The following is a 23,222-nucleotide window of genomic DNA, read 5'->3' on the forward strand; positions in this document are numbered from 1 at the left end:
GGTAACCTCCTCCTGATCATCCTATGCAACTGCACATGTAACAAAACCCCTAGTGCCCTCCCACTTTCAGTTGCCCACAAACTCATTTTCTTCCTGTCACTTTGTCCCAGGGAAGTGAGTTCTGAGGGATTTAACAGAGAAAATCTTCAAATCTGACAAGAAACCACTAGAATTTCAAACACACTCCTTTATTTTTTAACAGCTATAGCTCTGAGCCAAACTTCATTGTTTAAGGTTCCAACTCCCTCCCGAACCCCAACTGCTAAACGCTTTTACTAAACGTCTTTCTCGATTTTTTTTTGCTTCATTTAGTCAACAAGTTTCTATTGAACAATACCACCAAAATTTACAGTGCTGTGTTAAAGAGTAAGAAACAAGACAGGAAAGATTAATTCTTGCCAAATTAAAGGGAATTTCCCTCCTACTTTTATGTAGTTTTATTTTTAAGGAAGTTTGTATATAACAAAATGTGTCTATAAATAAATACATTCACAAGAGATAGCTTATAATATAGATACTAAAGAATACAAATCAATAACCTGACTCTCTTATATAGAGATTCCACCTCACCTGGCAGACCAAGGATCTCACTGAAGGAGTGGTGGAATTAAAAATTTACCAAAGTGACACACTGACCAATTAATGCTTCAACACTTTTGAGAAAGAAAGCTAACTTGTCTTTAGGTTGACAAGTGAGTCTACTATGTCTTCTATTTCTAGAATCCCTCAGGCACAGCACTGCAACACTTAAAAGGCCTCTCCCAATATTCAACTTTAAAATAATTCTAAAATATTCGTTACACTTTATAATTTCTAATGATTCCTGTATTGTCTTTTCAAGACTACTGATTCTCTTGTTATTGGGGGAAATATAATCTTACAGACTAGCTGGATACAACAGCTTTTTTAATCTCTGCAGCCTGGAGTCTGCAAAATAAAGCAGACAAAAGTAACATTCTACAAGCAAAGCCTTTTCCCCAGCTGTCCCAGGAGAATTGTTTTTCTTTTAATACATTCCCTTAATGAAGCTAATACACACCAAATCCTAAATTTTCTCTTTCTGAAGTGGAAGAAAAACACACCATAAAACAAATTATGTTATCTACCTATAATCTAAGTTGGCTGCTGAAAGATTCTAGATGAAAACTGTAGGTAAATTATCTGAAAAACTTAGAATTTCAATTCCAGTCATGTTCTGTAAGTACTGTCCTAGCAGTTCTGCCTTGAAGGAATTGAATATATCTTACCTTCAGTTACTTGAGGACAAAGAAATCTTCATTAAACCAAAATCCATAAAACATTTGTCTGTACTATGTCCCAATTCAAATTTTCAATTCAGTTTTGCATATGCACATGTTCCTATCCTGTGTGCAGGGGTATTGTTAATGGAGGGATAAGGATGGAATCATTGAGTTAATTGTCATACTCACTGCTCTGACAAACCAACCAGCATAGACTAAATTTGTGCATTTACTATCAGATATTTTGTTTTTTACTTCATGGACACTGAGGAAACACCTAGGCAATCAAGAACTTACACGTAAATATGTAAAATCAAAGACAATTTCTGTCAATTCTTCCTTCGATCTATCTCTTATATTATTCCCCCTCCATTTTTTCTACAAACACAGGAAGGCCCTTTCCCATTCTAAATCTATAACCTTCCATTACTATTCCAAGTTCCTAACTCTCCCCTTTTCCAGTTTTTCCATTTTGCATTCTGCTTCCAGATTGAAGCCTACATAGCCCTAAAGACTTCTTAGTCATTTTTCAGTAGTGTCTGACTCTTCATGACCCTTTTTTGGGTTTTCTTGGCAAAGATACTGCAGAGGTTTGTCATTTCCTTCTCTAGCTCATTTTCAGATGAGGAAACTGAGACAAAGACTAAATGACTTGCCCAGTGTCACATAGCTAACAAGTGTCTGAGGCTGCATTTGAACTCTGGAATTCTTCCAGACTCTAGTAGCCGTAAAGAATACCAGATAAATCCAAACTTCTTGATATCACAGTTCTCTCATTAACTAAACTATATGTCTCACTGCTTCTCTCTTCCTGGTCTTTGTTCCTTCTATCCTTATCTCTGACCAATCCTAATCCCACTTTCTACCAGGCTAAATCAAGACTTACTTCCTCCATAAAATCTTTGGAAACTAATTTAACTCATAAATTATTTTCCTTTATTCTGAATATAACTGCAGATCAAACAGAAATATTACAAACGACAACTACAAGGTAATGCCTTAACTAATTTCTCCTTCATGGTGATCAACTGCTTTCCTCTCTAGCGAGGTCTCAAAAGACTTTGATTGTAGTATAGGGACTCAGTAATAGGGGGAAATATCCGGAAACTAAGAAGGAAATAAGTACTATTTAATACTGAAAATTTTACTGAAAAATCTTCTCTGCAAAGTTTTAAAAAGTAAATAGAAACTTAACTGCCAAGAAACCTTATATATTCTCCCGAATAGAGACCTGTATTAAGTAAATCCTTCCTAGTACTACAATGATATATTAGCACATGTAAAATGTCAACAAAATTGTGTGAATAGCTTCATATTGTGCCTTAATGTCCATGACTTCAGATATAATTAATGTTTCAGCCTGGACAAAATTTTTCCATCTTTAATTCTTATAGATTATCCACAATCCCATATCCATCACCATGAGGAAACTGAGGTTAAGACATGTAAAGTGACTTGCCCTAAGGTCGTACATAATTAGTTCATAGTAAAAGTGAGAGTTAGAACCCAGGTTTTCTGACTCCTACTTTATTATTCTTTTCATTATAATATATAAACATCAATATGTAGATCAAATTGTTTATTTTATAGGTAATGAATAAATGAACAAAAAGCACAAAGCTTTTTAATTTTTATAAAAATATAATCATTCCACTACATAACTCCTTTTAACACTAAGGGGACCAGGTGATTTAATTAAAGCAATTTTGGGGGTGAGGTAATTGGGGTTAAGTGACTTGCCTAGGGTTGGCACAGTGTCTGAGGTTGAATTTGAACTCCCATCTTCTTGACTCCAAGGGCCAATGTTCTATCCACCTTGTTACCTAGCTGCCCCACTAATGCAATTTGTAATTTATTATAACTTCTCCTTTCTGTGTAAATGTACTTTTAAATACAAATAATAAGATGCAGATATCATATTTGACTCAAATAAAAATTTTCATCCTATTATATTTTCTTTGCCTTATAAATGAAGAAAAAATTCAATGTGGAAGATTGTTCCTTTGATGTATTCTTAAAACTCCAGTCCTATTGTTAAAATAAAAGCTTAACACCATTTTGAGTGAATGACACAGGGCAAAAAACTAAGGTGGTACTTTCATTTTATTTTTTATTGGTCAGTTCTAGAACACTGTGATTTCAGGCCCACATTCTGAATGTTATGACCAACTTAGAAACTTAAAGAATAAAAATGATCAAAGTATGGAAACTGGCATTTTACACTAGAAGAACCAGAATTTCAAAATATTTTGAAGGACAAATTTGGGTCAGTTGACATGGTGCATTTTTGAAAGTTCATAATGCAAAGAAAATAAAAATAGGATGTTAAGTACAATATTTGCTTGTAATTGTTTGTATTTAAACTGCATTTACACAGGAGAAATTATAGTGAATAGTAAAATTTTTTTTAGTCAATTGATGCATCTGGTCCTTCTGGTGTTAAAATAACTGAAACAAAGCAGGTACCCCTCAATTGGGTAATGGCTAAATAAACTGTGGTATGTAAATGCAATAGATTATCACTGAGTCAAAAGCAAAGATGAAAACTAATTCAGAGAAATATGGGAACTTTTATGAACTTATGTAAAGTGAAGCATTACCAAAAAAAAAATCCCCAACAACTCCCCCCAAACCCTGTATGTTACGAAGACTAAAACAATGTAAAGCTTAACCCCACCCCTAACTCAGTGTAATTAAAACTAAGCTTGTCCCTGAAGAGATAAGAAAACACTTCCTTCTCCCTTCTATGCCGAGGTGAGGGACTGTGGTTATGGAATAGCATAACATATATTGTTAAGACACAATTAATGTTTGCTAAATTGTTCCCCACCCCCATTATAGGGAATAAGCTCTCTGGGTGTGTGGGGAAGGGATATATTTAGAAATGAAGATGATGTTAAAAAACATATCAGAAACAGTCATGTACTATGACCTTTGGATTGTAGTTCATTTTGCAACTGTGTTCTTCTGTCCAGAGAATACATTATGTGGAATCCTACTGTATCTGAATATTCCTATATATAAAGGACATTGTGAATTTGAATCCCTCTTTGTCTAGCCTCATATAGTTCTATACAATCCCATTCACCACCCACCTTGACTAACTGACCTTAATTTCCATCATGGTAGTTCCATTTGATATCCCTTTCTTTATCTTCCACTGTTTTCTCTGGAAAGACTTTTACTGTTAACAAACTGATCTACAAACTAGCCGCCCAAACCTTGTAATTGCTTTGTAGATATACTTATTCATGTAGTCATGCTGTTTGCCCCCAATAGAATATATAGGCTCCTTGATTGCAGTACCTGTTCTTTGTATAAGTTGGGTTGGCAAACTACTACCTGTAGACCAAATCCAGCTGCTGCCCGTTTTTGTATGGCCCACAAGCTAAGAATGGCAGGTGGTGGCCCCCAGACCATGGCTTGTTGTGCCCTGTGCTTATTAAAGTGTGTGGCACAAAGTAGGCACTAAATAAATTCTTGAACTAAATTATCCCTCAGATATAACTGATGAACTCAAAGATTCCTTTTAGTCTACTATATCAATAATAACATCCAGGTCCAGGAGTCAGCCTTCACAAACCAACAAAGGGAATGACCATTAATCACTGAAATACCTAAGCATGATCCTCCAGTAAGAAGCTAATGTACATCCATCAATTCAATTTGGACAGTGTTAACATTTGTGCAAACCATGTGACTAAACTGGGCAACAACTTAGAGGTATCAAAAATGGAACCTGGAAATAGATGAACTCTGAATCCAGGTATGAAAGAAAAGAACAACTTCAGAGGGATACAATGAGTTCATGGCAAGTGCAAATGTTCCCTAAGGCAAATCGCCACTTTCAGTGCCTTCAATGGTGGTAGTGGTAAAGCAAACAAACAAAAAAAGCAGAGTGACATAAATAATTCTGGTTCCTTAAACAGTCTAAGATGAAGTTATTTTTCCTGACTATATCAAATCAAGCAGCCATCAATTTTTCCAGACTAGAAGCTGAACCTAACAATTTTTTCAATGTTTGCTATTACCACTACCAGAATAATTTTTCTTACACATGGATCTGGTCTGGTGAAACCTGTTTTAAAATCTCCAGTGGTTCATTATTATGCCCCAAGTGAAGTTCAAATTTCTCTGGCACTCAAGGCCCTTTACAATCTGTTGCTAACTTCCCTTGCTAATTGTCTTGAACTCGCAAAGTTGGTTTTTGAAACCAAAGCATAAGACTTTACATTACTTTCTCATAAATTTCATCTTATTAGATAGATTAGGCCCAATGTTGTAGCCAGTGGAGACTTTCATCCAGTAATGTCATCCATCTTTCACAGCTCTGTGACATCTGTAAATGTGATAAGAATTCTATTCATGTCTTTATCCAAGTGACAGATAACAATGTAATGAGCCATATAGATTCCACTAAAGTCTCCTTTCCAAGTTGAAATGGCATCATTAAAGACTCCCTCGTCATTAACTCTTTTTTTAAAGTTTCAGCAGGCTGTTCAAAGAAGGAACTTTTCATCTTAATCTCTTATGTGGAGGTTTATAAATAGTGTTTGCTTTTTTTTTTTTTTGGAGTGGGGGAAGGTAGGGCAATTGGGGTTAAGTGATTTGCCCAAGGTCAAACAGCTAGTTTTGTGTTAAGTGTCTGAGGCTGAATTTGAACTCAGGTCCTCCCGATTCCAGGGCCAGTGCTCTAATTCACTGTGCCACCTAGCCTTAGTTTTTGCTTCTTGTGCCATTAATTCAGGACATGTTCAAAACCTTTACACACAGAAAGTTAGAAACATTACATAACAATAATGGAAGCAAACTATATTTAATTGTAGGAGTTACTGTTTTTTCCACTACATTTGTAAAAAGTGATAATTATTTTAAGTCATCTGGCAACTTTGAGATGTCCTATTATTGACTTTTTTCATTTTCCTAAGTTCTTTTCTTTCTTTTTTTTTGGGAGGGAAGGGGAGACCCAACTCTAACTTATCTTTAACACCTGGGAGTATGTTACATGATTACTACAATAGCAAATTATCCCAGGCACTAGTTTTCAGGAGCTTAAGTTCCACTATTTATGTGTTCTTCCTATTTTTTCCCTAAATAGGAAAAAATACTTAAATTCTCATAACCAAAACTGAATTCCCAGACTATATCTATTTCATTGAGAAAAACAGGGCTTTGGATCAAGTAATTCCAGCCAATTCTTCCTCTTGGGTGATTTAGCAGGTTAGCCCCTAGGGTGTCACTATATCCTAATTTTTCTGGGCTCAATTAATTATTTGGGAAAGGTGGAGGGAAATATTTGTGACTCATCACCCTTGGGGGTCTTTTAATAGTGGATGAATTGCTGAAGAGTAAGGTGTGGGTGGGTTTGTAATTCTTCTTTCTACCCAAGAAGCTTATATTTACAACTTTTATCTAGAGACAGATAAGGACTTTTTGCTTCCTTTCACAAATAAAACCCTTTATGACTCTCAATTCCTAGCAGTCTTTGAAATGCCAAAAGTATGCCAAAAAAAAAAAAAGTATGCCAAAAGAGGGGAGTCTAATTACAGATACTGGTAATCTATGAGCAGAAGTCTGGTGGAATGGGGCTGAAGAGGCCAAGCTCTAAATACAGTTGTTTAGGGACAAAAGATGGACCAAGTTTCTTGTAGTTATTTCCGTCAAGTTCGATGAAAGAGGAGGTTGAACACATCTTGGGTTGGAATCTTCAGGTGGACCTAAATGGTGCACTTTCCCAATACTTGATGAGTATATTACACAGACTCTGATTTTACAAATCAATCTGGGAATACAAAGATTGCATCGATAAACAGAGAGGGAAGAATCAGAACACAGAGGTATGCTTACTAATCTGCCCCCTATCCCACACAAGCAACTGGAATAGAATTTCAGAGTTTCAAGCGACCTTAAGAATCAAGTCTTCTTTAAAATATTCTTAAATTTGCACTTTTACAAACACTAGATATCATAGCTATATTAATCACATATATGTATATGTATAAATAACAAATAAATATAAATAATAACTAGAAATTAACTGAAATGGAACCCCCTTTGAATCAACCCCAGAGGTTCTGTCCTCAGTCCTCTCATTTCTCTTCTGTAGCTTTAAGATCACTAAACTGAACTCAATCTTACCTTCAAATTTGACCCTTCACGAAACACTTCTTTATTTTTATTGATGATACCATTACTCTTCCAAGCTTGAAATCCAGGATCTAGGGTTGAAGGGTTGGGAATGAATATCTTGGCTCAAAAACTTTCAGTGTTAATTGCTTATCAAATAAAAACAACTAATCCTTGGGGGCAGCTAGGTGGCGCGGTGAGTAGAGCACTGGCCCTGGAGTCAGGAGGACCTGAGTTCAAATTCGGCCCCAGACATGTAAAACTTACTAGCTGTGTGACTTTGGACAAGTCACAACCCCAAATGCCCCTCCAAAAAAACAAAAAACAACAACTAATCCTGGCATCTGAAACACTCAAATCTGTCTATGCAGTACCTTTCTAGCACTGTCAAAAACTTTTTTTCTTTCATTTTCTATGTTCCAGCTAAATCAGACTATTCATTCTCAGACTGAATTCTGTCCTTTCCTCCGTCTTTTTGAAAGCTTCCCTCGATGCCTGGGATTCCTCTCCTCCCATACCTCCCATCTGTTGAAAGGTCTTCCCCTTCCCCCAAAGGCCTAGGTCAAATATTTCCTTCTTACTAACACTCACCTTCCAAATAAAGGATCACTATTTTCAGCAGGTTGAATCTTGATCTGCATTTTTTTTCTTCTGAACCCTGGTATGCAACAGGCACTCAATGTTTGTTTAATATTTGTGTGTTTTTCTGTATCTGATATAACAAAAACTAGGTTTGAGGGCATGTTTCCATCGTCAGAATCCCGGTTAACACATTTGCTTCCTTGTCTTTTCAGACCTTCTGATCCCACTCCATTATCTCCATGGACAAGGGTATAAAAACACTGACTTAATGGGGCTGCTAGGTGGCCCAGTGAATAGATCACCTGCCCTAGAATCAGGGGGACCCGAGTCCAAATATGACCTCAGACACTTACCACTTACTATCCATGTGACTTTGGGCAAGTCACTTAACCCCAACTGCCCTGTCTTCTTCCCTCCAAAAAGTACAAGTGGGTGAGTGTGCGCGCGCGCGCGCACACACACACACACACACACTCTTAAGAAATCTAAAATGCTATCTTTTAGATACACCACCCTGAGAAAGACCACTGTGCATCATATGTCATTGGACGTATCCAATGATTAATAGCAGAAAAGTAAGAAGTCAATTTTTGGACACATATGATATGGGTGACCAATGCAGAGAGCAAAGCAGACGGGTTTGCTAGATGTGACTGTCTGCCATTATAACTTTTTCCTTCCTGGAAACTCATATGATTCTGAGAATTTGATCTAGTCCAACCAACCTCATTTTATTGATGAGGTAACTGGCTCAGAGAGGTTATGAGCTGCCCAAAGACATGTAGCAAATGTTGAGGCTGGAACTCGGAAGACTGAGAACAAGAAATTTATTACTGCAGTTTTTCTAGAACAGAAAGGTAGATGGATGTTGAAAATCCAAAGCTTAAAAAAAATATTAATTTTACTTGGCTTTTATAAGCCACCAAGAAGATAACTTCTAGTAGTTAATAAAAAGGACATTTGTTTTACCCAGGTACCCTCCCATCCTGTTCATTTTTCCTTTTTCTTGATATAATTCCAATAAATATTTGCTTAAATTAACAGAATTCAAAGTGCTATAGGATTAAACTTCAAGCTCCCATTAAAAATAAGTCATTGGCTTTTCATTATTTGCTAACTTTGAGCTCCTTCTGTGGATCCCCCTGGAAGAGAGATTTATGAAGAATTTATGCCTATGATAGCTAGTATTTATAAATCTGCAAGGTATGTTTACCATATCTGATCCTTACAACAACTCTGGAAGGTAAATGTAATTATCCTCATCCCAATTTGACAGATGAGGAAACTAAGTCCGTGAAAGGCTAAATGACTTGGCCAGGGATACACAGCTTTAAGAACCTTCAGACTCCAAGCCCAATACTCTGACTCTACCTAGCAGTTCAAGATGCCATATTGCTTCACATAGATGTTACAACTCTTTTCTGCCAATTTGACCTGATTAAAACACGTATTCAGTCTTTAAGCAGTATTGCTTTTCATGCACAGCTGCGTATTATTTCTTTTTTCATTTCAGGAGTAAAGTCTACATTTGGGCTAAAATACAAACTAAAATGAGTGCCTAGAACCTGAACTTATAGAAATGATAATGGGAATATTCATTCATTTTATAAAATGTGATTCTTAGAACTTAGCAATTTTTAAGATATCAAGACTTCAAAGGCATTTTAGAATCTGGATTTTTACTGAGAAACAGACTTATATAATCTGTTAAATTAAGTTTTAAAAATCAGTCATAACAGATCATATTTCCCAAAACTTGTTTTCTTGTCAGCATTTACAATAATGAAAGAAACAAGTGCTAAAAAAAGAAAATGTTACGTATATTACCATTCTTCCATGGATTTAATGATACAACTTTCAGCATTACAGTGAACCATTCAAGAAATAGTTTTATTGTGGAATTAAAAAAAAAAGTCACTTCATTAAGCTGTATAATCAATTTAAGGACCTAGATTCAACAGTAACATCTTTTTTTTTTTCTGGAGGTAAAGAAATGGTTTTGAAATTACAATAGATTAGAAATCATGGCCTGAAAATGTTATCTTTTATAAACGAAAACTTTTATCATTGGTCTGTGAAACATGCACATGGACAAGCAAGAACCTATTTAGTATGGGAAACTGAATAAATCAAACTTTTTGGGATAGTGACTTAAATCAAATCTACACTGATTAACAAGCTACCAATGGACAGGTATAGTTGAGAAAGTACTTGATTTGAGTCAGAACACATGAATTTAATCCTACATGAAATAATTCCTAGCTGTGTGATCATGCAGTAAAGCACAACCTCTAAGAGTTTCAATTTCTTCATTTATATAATGGAGATAATAATGCTTTCACTACCTTATGGGATTATTGGGAAACCTTAAAAGTGTTACTTTTAAGGATGGATTTTCACTTGGCAAACCTTAAAAGTGTTACATAAACATGTTGGTATCTAAGACAGGGAATAAAACCTATGGGTCCAGAAAGAACATTCACTACTAACTTCATATTAGGAGAGAGATCCCAGAGTTAAAATATGCAACTCGCTATGGAGATTACCTTAATTATTTTTTTCCTTATCATAGAAAGTTTTCAAAGTAATTGGGCAGAAATTTTCTTCCAACAGGAATGCAGTTTTTATTTCAGTAAGGAAAAAAGATGTAAAGAACTTCACAAAGCCACAAAATTTTAGATCTTACAAGGACCAATTTTTACTTTTTAAAATGATGATGAAACTGCTAACTAAAGAGGCTAAGTAACTTTATTGAGGTTATATTCACCCATTCCATCGATTAATACTTCTATTTGTCTTTTAGAAAGACAAACTTTGACTCTTCGTGCATTTTCATACTTTTCCACAAGAATTTTTAAATCAGAGCAGGTACTTAACTGCAACCTTGATTCCCTTAAACTATGAACTGAATAACAGACTCTCCATAATGGGGTCTGAAGCTGGCACAGCCAGCCCTCTCTTAGCTGATCCTCACATGCATTTATTTTTATGTCTACTTTTATACATTGTTTCTAGCAATACTTCTAGTCTTAGTGGCTTGGAGTTAATGATGGAAGGGTAGGGTGAAAATATCTGGGCCAGGTCAGCCTGGAATGACATCTCTTATAACAAATTAGCCTTGGGACTGCACTGTTTCCCACCTGGTCTAAGGTGGTTCTGCCAACTTCAGACCCCATCTGTGGGGGTCTGACAATGTTTTCACCTTGGAACTTTTATTCACCAATAGTTTCATGAACTATTAATAAAATACTTCAATAAATTAGTGTTTCTATAACTATTTCAATATAATTACATTTATTTTAATTTATTAAGTAACTTTCCACCAACTGAACTTAACTAAACTGGAACAGAAATTTGTATACAGAAATAAAAAACTATGGATTCATCAGTATTTTCTACAAAGCTCTAAAATAAGCACTAATTCTATAAATTTGCCTCAGCCTGGGGGCAGCTAGGTGGAGCAGTGAATAGAGTACTGGCCCTGGAGTCAGGAGGACCTGGGTTCCAATCTGGCCTCAGACACTTAACACAAAAACTAGCCGTGTGACTTTGAGCAAATCACTTAACCCCAATCGTCCTCCAAAAAAGGAAAAATAAAATGAAAAAGAAACTAGGTCCTCCCAGGATCAGAATAAATAACAGAAATGGGTCTTCTACATTTATATTAATTTTTCTTTTTTTTTTTAAGCAGTTAAACTTTGTTCTTTAGGCCCTAGTTATAGGATTCCTATTGTATGAAGCAAACAAACCATAAACATTTTAGGAGACCACAGAACAATTTAGAGTAAAAATATTCCTTTAAATGATTCACAGACATCATATTCTACCCCAACACAATTAGACTTGAGAATCAAACCTGAATAAGAACATGCAGACTGGACTTGGTTTCCTTAAAGAAAACTAAAGTCAATTCTCAATTGCTGCTGTAAACTAGAGAGGACAGCATAGAGGATCATTCAAATACAAAATAAAGAATATCTAGGGAGGTGAAAGTTTGTACAAAACAACAGATCTGCGGGCCATAAATTATCATTGAACCCTTAATTATCATTATTTAAATGCTGAAATGAGATCAGCTTTTTAAAGAGAGCATAATTTCCAATAAGTAATTTTGGTACTGAGCAGTTAGGTGCCACAGTGGGTAGAGTGCTAGGCCTGGAGTCAGGAAGATTCATCTTCCTGAATTCAAATCTGGCCTCATACTTCCCAGCTGTGTCACCCTTGGCAAGTTACTTAACCCTGCCTGCCTCAGTTTTCTTCATCTGTAAGGTGAGCAGGAGAAAGAAATGATAAACTACTTTCTTTGTAAAGGAAAACCCCAAGTGGGGTCACACAAAGAGTTGGACATGACTGAAATGGCATTAACAACAACATCTGTACTACAATCTGCTGAAGAGAAGCTCTTCAACTGGGTTTCACAGGACCACAGAGCTAGAGCTGGAAGAAACTTCTTGCATCCCCACTCCCAGTTTATCTATCTATTCCAATACCCTCGTTTTTTCAGATTAGGGAATGGAGTCTCCTGGCAGTTAAGTGACTTACTCAAGATCTCACAGATACTAATTTAATTGGCAGAGTCAGGGTTTGATTACAAATCCTATGACTCAAACCCAGCCTAATAATATAGAAGAATTGGAGGAAATGAATAGGGGTCTAAAGAGAGCAATAAAGTTGACACCCTCCCACCCCCAAAGGTATTCTGAAAGAAGGGAGGAAAGTCAAAGGAAATGAAACTGGACAATCTGAGGGGAAAAATGGCTTAAGAATTACCTCCAAATAAATAATGGTAACTAGCTATATCTCATCTCAACTGAGTTAAAACAAAGTATACAGAAATACAGGTAAGGGCATAAGAAAAGCTTTTCTGAGTACAATGGAGCTATACAAATTAGTAAAGGCCCACAGTCTTTGGACTTAATCATACTGTAGATGAGTAAAAATACTCATAAAAATCCAAAGCATAATCTACAGTCTACTGGAGTTTTTCAATAATAATACTAATTGGGGCATCTAATCATGATAATGAATGTGAAAAGCTGATGAAAACTGAATGCATAAGAATCCTTCCCTAAACCTGTTAAGATTCTGGGATTCATCAAGAACATGAAGTTGTAAAATCTCCCACTAGGAAATTTCTAAGACAAATCCTTTAGAAATAAGCATAGAAACACACACATATCCATTTAACCATGATTAACATACTTACTAGTCACTCAAATTTTCCTCTGTCCTCTTTTTCTTTCATAATTTCTTTTTATTGGTAATAAGAAGGTAGGACTGCAAAGTAAAAGATGGGTGGGGTTCACTGAATTCACCTTAATTTTAGACTGCTGATCCTATTGCAAAGGTTGTTGATTAACTTATATAGTTAAAAAAAAAAAATTCCGTTGGGAGGGGAATCTCAGTCCTTCCAGTTATTATAGCCCTTAAAGACACAGGTTATGATCCCCAAATTCTAGTTGCTGCCAACAACTTTTCCAAGGCTCTAGGCAAGGTTCAGTAAACAGCAGCTCCCAGTCATTCCAGTGGAGAAGGATTTTATTTATCCCCAGCTGTTTAGGTATGTAGATTTTTGCTCAGGCAAGGTGAGATGACCAGCCAGAATGGCTTAGTTGTTCAGTCCTTTCAGTTGTGTCTGACTCTTCATGATCCCTTTTGGGGTTTTCCTGACAAAGATACTAGAGTGGTTTGCATTTCCTTCTCCAGCTCATTTTACAGAAGAGGAAACTGAGGAAGACAGAAATTAAGTGACTTGTCCAGGATCACTCTGCTAGCATCTAAGGCCAGATTTGAACTCAGGAAGTCTTCTGGACTTTCATTGCACCACCTAGAATGGTTTAAGGTGGTAGGGAATGGAGTACATGATTTCCAAGGTAATTCTGCACGTACTTATGGTAATCATCTATGTGAAAGGACTATGAATGAAACTACACTGAAATTCCTTTAGTTATATAAATATGGTTCACTGTTTTCTTTTACAAAATTATATGAAAAAAGATGCTACCTCCACTTTAATGATGGAAAAAAAGGAGAAGTTACTTAACTTACAGCAGTAAATGGGAATATTAGAACCTCAGGTCTTCATAATCAGGTCAAAAGATAAATCAGTTTTGATACTTAGCACTAATATGGTACTTTATTTACCAGTTTCTCTATACACACATATAATGTGGACATCACTACACTTGGGGAAATGTCACAAAAAAAACTAAGCATTTTACTTACTATCACAATATACATTAATGGCAGACAGTGTTCTGCTCAGCCTATAAAACCAGAATACCTCTATTTAACACTTTTTTTTTTTCAACAGCTAGAAGCCCAGGTCAGTAAACCAAAATAAAAATTTCATTCATTTAACTCTCAGATGAAGTTTACCTGGAAAGTAGAAAGACCAAATAACTTATGAAATACATTTTTAATATAACTGTGCCAGGTTCTTGAGGGGTAAAATGCACTTAATATACAAAAATGTATTAGGGGAGTTTACCACTTAAACAAATTTTGTGGTTGGTTAATTTTCAAAAAGAATCCTTTAAAAAGGTAAGCAAAAACCTAACATCTCTAAGTATGGATTTCTTGTATTTTGGGTTTTCTTAAAGTAAATGTACCTTTTACTGCTTTACATTAAAACAAAACAAAAACTGAAGATACCATTAAGCAGACTAAACCAGTTAACCTTTATATAAAAGTAGATCTCCCCATATGGGTCATAAATCTTAGGAATGCCAGGAATGATTTAGGTATACCTTTGCTTACAGGCACAGTAATGGACCAGATCTCTTCCAATCCTATGATTCTTTGGATTTTGATAAACTGGATGCAACTATACTCCCTTCAATTGACGGTTGAGACCTAACAAGTCAAACAAGGTTGGGCCTGACCTAAAAAATAAAAACGGATGAATATTTCTCTAGGAAAGTGAGTGAAGATGAAACAATAACTAGTCTTCTCAGTGACCCAACAATGAAATGTTGGAAGATGTTCAGTTCATTGATTTAAAGGAACCTAACAATATGTAACCTTTTTACAAAGGGAAACAAATTAGCCTACATGTTCTGGTCCAATCCCAAACATAATGACACTATATTTCTCTAAATCTCTCAGCAGTTTCATCTGGACACCATATCCCTTTCCATTTTCTAGTAAGATTTCAGCTGTGAATTGCCATAGAGCAGCTCTGATCAGTACTGATGTTACATTTAGAGGGAGTGAAGGGTGGGATTTGGTTTCATCTCAGTCTTCAGTGACTTTAGTTTTATTTTTTTCCTCAGAGAGAAAATTTTATCATCCTACCACATGCTTCAGAAAAATCTTGGGGTTAATAGTACACAGTTGGCAAAATTCAATGCTCAAGTAGGAAACTGCAAATGATTTCTTTAATTGTATGCCAAGCTGAATAATCTCCCAGGGAAAAGAACCTCCTTCTGCCCCTCCCCCAGCAGCATCACCTCCCTGCTGTGCAAAGAGCCCTTTGTCCAGCCCTGCACTTATCTAGCTGTTTGGCCATATTGACAGGCCTACTGGAGGCATAATAAGGGAGTTACTCTGACATCAGCAGCTGGCAGTTTGAAACAAAAATCTTCCTATTCTACTTTCAGCAAACCCTGCTGTAGTGGTCTTTGATTCCCCTCATGGTGTCTAAATCTCTTCTTCCTGTTTTGTCTCAGTTTCCAAATACAGCAAGCCAGGAGCTAGATATACCCACCATCCCCTAGCATGGGGGTGGGAATGTAGGAGTTAGCAGAGCAGATCAAAATCTTGATTCTCAGATACAACCAACTCTGTGAGCTAACTCTGTAAGTCTTACAATTTTGTGCCTCTGAAGTTTAGGCAAATGAGAAACAACAGGTTATAGTGCGTGGTGAAAAGACCAAGAAACAGATTCCATTTATTTTACCTAAGGCATTCACCAAGGTTCGTTCCTGGTCTCTCTGACTTTGACTGGGGGTGCAGGAGAGGGCAGATTGGGCAAAAATATTAGTTTTAGGTATCAGGGAAAATGGCTGATTCAAGAATCTTACAATGACAGAACATCACTACATTTCTCCAATGAGAAGAAAGGACTCCTTGTCTTCATACCAAAGATTGTGGGTTGACTCTTTAAAGCTAAGGTATTCAACAAGCCAAACCAATGATGGAAAAATTGAGTGGACAAGATGAGATTACATATTCCTTACTTAGTGAGTGACATTGTAAGTGGATTGAGGTTTGGCTTGATTATATCTTATAAATCCACTGAGAAAGTGTAAAACTGAGTTTGTTGAAAATAATTGAAAGCTTCTGTCAGATGAGCAAAGCATCAAATCTCAATAAAGGTGATAAGAAAAAAAGTGACCAGGAAGCCTACATCTGGTTCAGGAATTTCAAACATAATTTTTATGAGAATTAAAATGATAAGAAAAATTGTATATGGGCAATAGATGTAATATGACAGTACCATAGAATCCAGAGTACATACACATTTTCTCTTTCCTGACCTCCAACAGAAATTCCCCCATACCAAGTGAGTCACCCTTAAGGGAGAATAAACTGAGACTCTGAATTCAATACTAAAAACTTTAAAAGTCACTTTACCTGATAATTATGGAACTCTCTGAACTAAAGAATGCCATCTAAACTTCTAATACAAAATCATACTTACTTGCAATGGGCAATAATCTTCAAGTAATGGGGTGTTCCATTTTCTATCAAATTCCAAGTGAAAATAAATTTTATTATGAAGTTCACATTTTTTGGTCAAGTTTCAAAGTCAAAATCATTGTTCAGTGACTGTAAAAAAGCATTCTTTGCTAGAAGCCTATCAAAAAAAGTTTCAAATTACTAACATCTGAAAATAAATTATCATTTAAAAAAATTAGCTGCTAGGGAGGGCCTCCAGCTTCAAATTAGGCTGAGAGCCACCAGACTTGAAGTTGAATTGATGAGAAAATATATTCTGTTCATGATCTTTCTACAAAGATATTTCCAGTGATGACCTTTGATGGTCTTTAATTGTGACCTAATGTTTCATAAATTACTTCTAAGGCAAATGGGATGACAACGTGGAAAAAGCATTCTGTACTTCTGAGTACTGCTTTGGTATTTTTCTCAAATGTGAGAAAAAAATTTAATGGTTATTTATTTCTAAAAAGAGTAGATTAGTTACAGGAACATGGGAGTAATATTTAACCGTCAATCGTGGATGCAAGGTACATATATAGGATTCCAAGTAGTTTTGAAAAAACTTTTATATAGGGTAAAATGTGTATCTGAGGATTAATAAACCCTCTCTTTACCTATGCTCATTTCGAAAAATCTTTTTATCTTAGATTATAGTGTGGTTCAAACAACAGGCCAATACAAGTGAAAAAGCACATTTATTTGATATGGCATCTTTTACATTACAAAGCTTGTTTTTCTTTTAAACAATAGTTACAGTACAAAGTACTAGAAGAATCTAAAAATATTCTTTTAAAATATTCTCTCATTAGTCTGCTTGGATGCTTGGTCACTGGCTGGCAGAAAACACAATTCATATTTGTGAACAGCAAAAGCTCATTTTCATTCATCTTGGTTCCCTGCCACAAATATTGGAGTTACCACTATACATTATGAATATTTGTGGGACTGAAATATATTCACATGAATTTAAACCAAAAACTTTTTAAAATTAAATTATTATTAATTTTAACCCGTGGAGGATTCAAATTTGAAAACAACATACCACTACCAACTTCTGCTAATTATTATATATAGTAGGTTTCAGTCCATATGAGTGGTAGTTCTCATCCAATTGTATCACCATACTTAGTAGACTGCTCTGCTAATATGGAAAACTTTCTGATCAAGAGAAGTTGTGTGGGGAGGGGTTTAAGTTGCTCTGATGCAGTCTTCTCAGGTGTCCAGTACTAGACAGTCTCTGCATATTCCTTCTGGTAAGTCCTATCTCTCTTCATAGATGGGTCCAGGTGTATCATATACAAGGACTGTATCCTCGTAAAGTCAGAGGACTATGTATACCCAATAAGACAATTAAAAGTCAAAACTCCCCAGCAGGTATATTATCTACATTTGTTAGTCTGTATAAATAATTCAGCAAAAAAGGTTTGGTATACTAATCACCACTTGGAAAGAGGTAATTTCTATTAGTTTATCCTCTTAAGATTCCAAAGTCTAGTTCAGCAACATATTATTCTATAATCTGCAAATGGAAAAATCCCATAGCATGGCATGATACTTGTATCCATTCTACAGGGCAGACATTTTATTCAATAAAGATAATATGGCCTAATTAAAGTATGTATGATTAACTGGAAGGAAAAAGGAAAAGAATTCGTGGAGTTAGGAAAAAGGGGCTGCCTCTCTCTCTCTGTATTTTCCCTGCACCCTTTTTGAAGAAGAATCTTGATTCTCCCTACTCTGGTTTTTCAGGGGCTCAAAAAAGAGTACAAATGAAGTATCTGGGATTTTCAGCAACACTCTCTATGGATGCCAGAAAACTCCAACAAAATTCATTTTCCCAACTACTAATATAAATGGGTGGAAGGTTATGAATTTTTAATTTGCCTCCCTATATAATTTTTTTTGAAAAAGCAAACCAAATTATCAGTAAAAATTCCCAAGGAACCAAGGTTCCTTCTCAGTAGTAGAACCAGCCATCTCCTAAGTGCAGTTCCCTGCAGCCAACAGCATTAATGGACGCTGCACTGCTGTCCTTCCCTGGAGACAGCAGCCAGCACTACTCAAGCTTCTCACGTAGCAACCAGAGCTCCAGAGCCAGCAGCTGCTGCTGCCTTGTATATTCACCCCTGAGATCCAACCCAAAGGAACAACCCTCTTCTCTCCTCACCCCACCCCCACTCCTTACACACTTTCCTTCCCGTCAGTGCTCCTTGCCAAGCAGACTGGAATGATACTCTCAGAAAGAAACCATCCCAAGGTTCCATCTTTTAGTTATTATTAGAAGAACTTTACTAGAAAAATCAAGATTTACCTAAACCCAATTAAAAAAAATATCAGTGTTTGAATAAAACTGACTTTCAAATCAACATTTTTCCAAGCATGTTAAATTCCTGAATGTGTATTTGTTGCCCAAGTGACAGACTCTTGTGCCATGTTCTACAAAAGGAAATCATAATTCATTCTTCTGCCCACAGTGACAGCCTGAGTAAAGCTTAAACACTTAAATCACATAATGGGCCAGAACCCTGGAAGGCAGTTATCTTCTAAATAAAACTGGAATAGCCTATTTAAAAAATTATTATTCCTGATTTTCCAAGGCCTGCAAACACCAGCCTATGAAACTACTACTACATAATATATTCTTAAAAGCTCTAATTTCACACGATTAAAAAAAACACCATTAACACTTTTCCTTTACTGACATGCAAACATTAATCATTATAAAATTTAACAAATTTATTTACAGGATCAACATTCTCACCAAAGACACTTACCACCTAACTTGGCATCTAGGCTCCCAATCAACTGACCAAAATTTCGGAAACACTGGTCCACAGAGTGAATATGACCTTGCCCACAACTGTATGTCATTAAAAACAACTTGTTTCAGTCAATCACTGAAAGAAACTGAAGAAGCTGGGGAGACACCCAGCCCTATGAACCCATTCCGAGTGAAAATGGCAGAGACGGCCTAAAATATGGGCAAACCTCAAATGGGGCCTGGAGCCCTGGGCCAGGAATGAGTTACACAAGTAATATGAGAAAGCAGAAAATGCAGGTCAAACACGCACCCCCGCCCCAGACCAGCAGGGCTGGCTGCAGCATCAGGACTCGGGGGAGAGACCCCCTCCCCCGCAGAAGAGTGAGGCCGTCAGAGGAGTCGGAGAACAGATTAGCATAGAAGGGGGTTTTCCCACAGTTAAACTTTCCCTCTCCTCCTACAACCCTTCCAATTCTGAGCTCTTCTACCGCCGCGAACCGCCGCGTTTCACATCTCGTCCATAACTCGGGGAAAAGAAATTCCTAAATCACACATTATTCTGCCTTAAAAAAAAAATAAAGAAAGCAAAGCAATGGGAAAATGTCCCTAGAACGATGGCCCTCCACGCCCAAGGCAGGAAGAACGACACGAGCTGGCCGCGCTCCAGCCTGGGATCGTACAAAACCCGAGCCCTGGGCTCCCTGCGCGGAGATGCGCCGAGCAGGCCGCGGGAAGTCCAGGAATGTGCACGGGGGGAGGGGTGGCGAGAGGGCTCCGCGGAGGCCGCGGCTTCCCTGTGGGAAAGGAAGCAGCCATCGGAGATGGGAGCCTACACACGGAGGAAGGACGGGCTCCGGGCTCGGGGCGGAGGGGAGCAGGCGAGGCCCGGAGGCGCAGCCGACTGCCCATGGGGCCAGCAGCGGGGAGCGAGGCCCGGGTGAGCTCCGGGCACCCGGGGCGGGGGAGGGGGGAAAGGGTCCCGACCCGGCCCAGGAGGCATACTCGGGCCGGGGGGTAGCTCCCAGGAAGAGGGGTGCGGGGGTGGCGGTAGGCGAGGGGGGGAAGCATCTTTCGAGGCTTCCTGCGACGCGAGGCTCAGGCCCCGGGCCCCGAGGAGGGCAGGCCCGAGGATGGGGGAGGGGGTGGTGACCCCACGCGATGCAGGCCTCTTTTCGTCAGACCCCTTACCTGTGTCCCTCCCAGGCGTGGGGGGCCCGGGCCCGGGCCCGGGCTGCGGTGTGCGGCACTGCCGGGGAAAGCAGGACTCGAGCTAGGCCCAGCGCGACGCCGCGGTGTTTCCTGGCCGGGGATGGCCTGAGCCTGTGAGGTGGGGGTGGGGGTAGGGGCAGAAAGGCGGAGCGAACCGAGGGCGGGCGCGCGGGCGGGGGAGGGGGAATAGGGGAGGGAGTGTGGGCGGACTGGCGGGGCCGGCTGCTGCTGCTGCTGCTGCTGCTGCGCGAGAGTCTGTGAGAAAGCTGGCGGGCGGCGGCCGCCCCTCCCCCAGCGGCGGCGGCAGCAGCGACGGCGGCGACGGCGGCGGCGGCAGCGGCGGCAGCTCACTCAGCCCGCTGCCCGAGCGGAAACGCCACTGACCGCACGGGGATCCCCGGCACTGGCGCCAGGGGCACCCGGGACACGCCCCCTCCCGCCGCGCCATTGGCCTCCACGCCCAGTGCTCCGCACTTATTGGTCATGCGGCCGCCAATCAGGAGCATCCGCTGGGGTCGCCAGCAGAAGAGGCTGTGCACGGGGGCACCGGCTCGTCAGAGAGCCAGCTACTAGGTAGGGGAGCGGAACTCTTTGGGGGGTGTGAGGTTGGCTGCTGACGAGGGAGATGGGTGAAGCCGTCAGAGGTGCTGGAGGTGGAAACCTTAGTGTTTCGCTCAACGGAAACTGAAAGGCTGGGCCTGTCCGCTGCGCTGGAGGGGGAGAGAGAAGCAGAAAGGAGCAGATAAAGCAAGACCAGAACCCGGCCATGGCTCCCGCAGCGGGAGGAGCTCTTCTGGCCCGCCTCTTCTCGTTGATTGGGCGCCTCGCCTCCCGCCGCGTGTGAAAACACAAATGGCGTTTGCTGGTTGGAGTGAAGCTCCTGTCAGTTACGGCCTCGAGAATACGCCGAAGCCTAGGCTATCGGACTGCCCCTTGGGCGGGGTAGGTAGGTCGGGGAGGGGGAAGGGCGACCTAGAGGGGGACTTGAAGGTGCCTCCCGCTTCTCCCGCCCCGCTGCGGTCGGGAGGGGGTGGGCCTGGAGAGCGTCTCGGGCGTCTCCGCCCTTTTCCGAAGGTTTTCGGTTACCCGCCGTCTGTGCGGTCGCTGGGTCTGATTGGGTATCGGAGCTGGGAATCTGCTCGGCTATTGGCTCCGACTTGAGCGAGCGAAACTACTGCGTTCGGCGACGGGGGCCGCGGAAAGCCTTCCTGCCCCGCGGCTCCCGCGGTGGTAGGGTCTCAGCCCAGCGCCGCAGTGTCTGGCTCGTCGCCCCTGCGCAACGTGGCAGGAAGAGGGCCGCAGGGGCGCTGGGAGGAGGGGGTTCTGGTAAAGACTCTTGGGTGGCGGCGGTTACCGCCGCTTTGGGGCCGGGGGAGGAGGAAGCGGAGGGCGAGGAGGGCGCGGGCCCCTCCTCCATGCAGGGATCCCGACGGCCCCTGGAATCCCGGCAGGTCTTCGCTACTCGAAACCCCAGATTCCCAGGCCCCGAGTTTCACGCTTGGCTTGAAGGGCGTGAAGGCCCCAGGTGGCGCAGTGCGGGTTGGAAGGGAGTCTAGTCCTTTTGCCGCCCCTTCCAGGTTAGGGAAATAAAAGGAGTGGACGGGGCTGGCTTCCGAGGGGCCCGTAGTAGGGGGCCGCGCCCTTTCAACGGAATCTCCCCGACATCCTAATGGGGAGGCGCCCCAGATGCGCTTTTCCAGGCTCCTGAGGACGTGGGATCGCGCAGAACCTGGATTGTACTGTAGTCTCCATTTCTCAGTTCCTTTGTTAGATAAATACGTGCGCATTAGCACTGAGGACAGAGCAGAGAATGGCCCTAGGTGTTCACTGAGTCAAGCCCGCATAAGTTTTAAAACTAACCCCATAAACTCAGAGTTGAGCAGGTACCTATGAAGAGTGGGGAATGGTGTTGAGGAAAAAAGATTCTTGTCTCAGTTCCACTAGATAGGACGTACTTCTACATACTTTGCCAAGTACAGTAGCTTCCTTTCTCCCATTTTTTCAGGGAACAATGGGTTCTGGAGGGATTGTGGAGGGGAACAATAAGGGACATTCCCTTTTGTAATTACCGAATTCTCCTTAGTCACCTCCGTACCCTCCTCCCCCCATAGGCACGTCCCACACTGCCATCTCCCTAAAACTAGAATATACATGTATTCCCTGGCACTTGTCAGACGGGCACACCTAAAAAAAGACACCATTTTGAAAATCTAGCATATCCTCCCCACACCCATCAGATCACCAAAATAGACATCCTAGTCTCCTTTAGTTCCTTAGGCCATAAAGAGTACCAAAAAGATTTCTATAGGGCTGAAACATTAATATTTACTGTATTAATTTCTGTACCTGTGCTGCTGCTAATACAGTTTTTCTTGCTGCAATTTCAGGAGCCCAAAATGGCTTCCCACTGTCATTTGTTTTAGAACAGATTTCCTTAATTCCTAAGATGTAAGGAGAAGCAATGCTGAGATGCAAAGTGGATAGAAGGCCAGGTGTGGAGTAAAGTCCAATCTGACAGACTATCACTGTCATCATGACAAGTCAATTGACTTCTCAGTTCGTCCATATAACTTAAAAGATTATAAATTACAGGTGATTTGCTTATCTTCATGGGTGGAACTAGTTTTCACCCCAGGAGT

General features: G+C 39.8%; 1 protein-coding gene across 16 annotated transcripts in view; it reads right to left on the reverse strand.

Moving 5' to 3' along the window:
* The window catches only part of SETD5 (SET domain containing 5), a 73,793-nt gene extending 53,091 nt beyond the window's left edge, over nt 1-20,702 (reverse strand). For 9 of the 16 annotated variants that reach the window (XM_069084026.1, XM_069084027.1, XM_069084022.1 and 6 more), the window contains exons 1-2: nt 7,959-19,851; nt 7,380-7,459 (exon numbers count right to left, since the gene is read on the reverse strand). The gene's annotated coding sequence lies outside the window, so the exon portion shown is untranslated. Of the gene's footprint in view, nt 1-7,379; nt 7,460-7,958; nt 19,852-20,562 lie in introns of those variants that run through there. The other 7 variants (XM_069084016.1, XM_069084018.1, XM_069084021.1 and 4 more) reach the window with 5 other exon arrangements.
* Nucleotides 20,703-23,222: the final 2,520 nt, after the last annotated feature.

The sequence above is a fragment of the Petaurus breviceps genome, unplaced genomic scaffold, assembly GCF_028583685.1.
Source record: "Petaurus breviceps papuanus isolate PSGF00001 unplaced genomic scaffold, PetGlider_PUasm1.0 174, whole genome shotgun sequence".
In the NCBI taxonomy this organism is placed as follows: domain Eukaryota; kingdom Metazoa; phylum Chordata; class Mammalia; order Diprotodontia; family Petauridae; genus Petaurus; species Petaurus breviceps.